The sequence below is a fragment of the Hippocampus comes genome, unplaced genomic scaffold, assembly GCF_001891065.2.
Source record: "Hippocampus comes isolate QL1 unplaced genomic scaffold, H_comes_QL1_v1.1 scaffold298, whole genome shotgun sequence".
NCBI lineage: Eukaryota > Metazoa > Chordata > Actinopteri > Syngnathiformes > Syngnathidae > Hippocampus > Hippocampus comes.
Window position 1 is genome coordinate 519,359 of NW_017805417.1, and position 3,186 is coordinate 522,544.

The window sequence follows — 3,186 nt, forward strand, 5'->3', positions numbered from 1 at the left end:
CCCCCCCCCCCCCCCCCCCCCCACACACACACACATTTCCTTTCCCACGATCTGGCGGAGGTTCTTCTACTCCAAAGCCATGCAAACCAACCTTTTCACAGACATTTTTACAGAGTTGGAAGCTTACACTCACAAGTTCTTAATAAGTTGTCCCGGGATTTATTATATAAAGGATTCGACGACAACGCTGTTTTTAATTGGTGGCCAAGCGAGATAAATGGTTTGCGAATGTAGCTCGTAAACGCTTGGACAGAAGACAGATAATGGCCCTGGCGTTTAAGGACCGCACTGAATGTTCAGCCAGTGAATGAGCTCAATGGCAGGCTGACATTTCAAAAGAAAGGAGTGGTCCTGAATCAACTGGGAAGGAAGCGCAGCCATCATTGAAAGTCTGCCTATTGGGTTCGATTCAGGGGATAACCCAACACTTGATGAACTCGTTCCCCTACTTGCATCCTAACGTCCAAGACGCATCATTTTCACTCGCCAGCATGTTCTTCGAAGCTCTTCAGTGTCACGCTCATGTAACACAACCCCCCCCACCCCTTTTTTCCGGCCCTGTCTGGGTTTTCTCCCGTCGAGGCATCATCCCATGTACAATGGAACAGACAGAATGAGCTGAGAAGTCTCTTTTAAGTGTTTAAAATGAGCGATGGGCTGTTTTTAAAATGGTGGGCAAAGCTTGCTTGACGGCTTGAACGTCCCCCGTTATGGAACAGTCTTGCCACCATATTGGGGCACGGATACGCCGTCATTGTTGGAAAGAAGCGAATTTAATGGTCGTGCAGATCCAGAGAAAGGTACAGATGTCGGATTTTTTTTTCTCCCCCAATTTTAGTCCCAAGTGAGGCAGTGACACATCACGCTAAACACCCGCAATGCAGCTCAGAGCTATACGACCACAACACGCTTCACGTCATTGTCAAAAAGTGAGGACAAAGTCGACCTGGATTCAGAGGTCGTATCGGAACCGTAGTAGTAAAAACCAGATCTTCTGTTTGGGCTCTAAAACTTTCAGTGATCCAGCTCGGACCAAAACAAGCTAACAGAAGCCATTGGTTTAGCTATGTCAAGCTAAGCTAACAGCGGCCTTCACCTCTGTTTCCAAATGTTGGTCAAGTTCTATTTTTTCTTTTTGTCCTTTATAGGAAAAAATCAGTGCTGTGAGGGGCGAAAAAAAAAAGAGCTAATTTTAACCTTCACGCTTTGAGGAAGCTACAAAGTATTTCTTTGCTAACTAGCCAACTCCCATTTGGCTCTTTAACCACAACTCAAAAACGGTTAATTGATTTACACTGGAAAGAGCTTATCTGATAAAAGCTTGAAGGATTTCATTATTTTGACGCCTGAGTTCCCCGTGTAACAGGCGTGATATTTCGATTAATGGATGCTGAGCTAACAGTTGCTTTCACAGGTCCACATCTCAATAAGTAGGTCATCTAATTTATTTAGATTTTTGCAAACTAGCGATCTCGCATTTTTGATTAATTTACCGGGGAAACCGCTAATAAGACAAAAGCAATGTACAAGCTTGTAGATAGGCCCGACATGTTATTATTCTGACGCCTCGGTTCAGCTGTGGTACATGTGCAGTAACTGGGCTAACGGATGCTAAGCTAACATACTCATCCCAGTAAGTAGGTCACCCAATGATTTTGTAAAAGATAGACAATGTGCCGGAGGCGAACCCTATGAAGGTTTTGTATTTGAGCCGCTTTGAGGAAGATCCTGACATGCTACTGTAATTAACACCCAAACCCACGTATGTCACACAATAATTTGAGAAAGGATGAGCCCATATTCATTCACATCGATCAAAAGAAGCTAACGGGAGCAGCTCCTGACATTTCATCATTTTAAATCTCCACAAAATAGACAAGCTAACTGTGGCCTATTTGGCATGCTTCCACCTGTGTTTCGGAATGTAGGTCACCGAAAGAGTGTCACTCTTGTTTATTACAAATGAGAATTTGACATTTTGCTCGAGATTTTAGCAAGCATCATGAAAGTTGCCATCTTTGATTTGCATGATTTCACCCCCTGCTAACAGGAAGATCCTAACATGATAATTAACTGGCTAGCTCCCTTTGTGCTCTCCACCTAACAAGCTAAATCCTGTCTTGGAAATACATGCCTTGTTTCCTGTTAGGCTGAGGGGGGAAAAAAAGACTATTAGCAGGGTAGGAAGAAACAAGTGACTAATATATGACTTCGTGGAAAAACCTGGGGGCCTGAGAAGCATGCGTTAGCATCACGTTATTTTGCAGCCGGTGCCGAGCTCTGCATTTGCATGGGAGTGGAACCTTAACATATGTGCAAATCTCTGATTTGACCAAAGCTGGCACAAATGAGCTCGTCACTCGACCATAAGGTACCGCAGACTATGCAAATACTGTAATACTTTAGCTAATTACAATTACACTTGCAAAAACATTCAAATTCCAATCGGGGCTTGTAGTGCGTCTGCTTGGTCGATTACATAACCCGGAAGCCTTGGATTTGCTAAAAGAACTGTACAGGGAGCCAGTGAAGGAATGCCACAGGAGGAGTGATGTGCTCCCTCCGACGAGTACCAATCAAGAGGCGAGCAGCAGTATTCTGGACCAACTGGAGACGCTTCATGGAGGATCGGCTGACTCCAACGTCAAGTGCATTACACCAATCCCAAATTTGCAATTGACGAAAGACAGATAAGAGGCACCAAGGGCTAAGAGATGTGCGCTTTGTGGGTTTTTTTTTTTCCAAAAGTTGATCATTGATCATCATCATCGTTACGTGGCATGAATGTTCTGCCAGAGTCAGGCGTGGGTGCGCCACGACGTTGCGTGCGTCCTTGTTTAGATTCTGGGCCAAATTGTTCGCATTCTGCCTGAGTTTTTGCTGTGATGTGATGATTTGACTTTATTTTTTATTTTTTCTTGCTTTCACCTTACATGACACACACACACACGCACACGCAGAATAATCCCTGTGTGTGTGTTTTCCTACACTGTGGTCACAGCAGGAGCTGACCACAAAGCAGCGTCGCCCCCACTAAATCAGACGGACTTTGTGGGCCTCCTCATTAATCTCACCATGCCGTTCATCGAAAGCATCACACACACACACACACACACACACACACACACACACACACACACACACACACACACACACACACACACACACACACACACACACACACAC

General features: G+C 44.8%; 1 protein-coding gene across 1 annotated transcript in view; it reads left to right on the forward strand.

Annotated features, from left to right (window-relative positions):
- The window catches only part of LOC109518185 (unconventional myosin-IXa-like), a 100,336-nt gene that overhangs the window by 49,235 nt on the left and 47,915 nt on the right, over positions 1-3,186 (forward strand). The gene's annotated exons all lie outside the window — the stretch shown is intronic.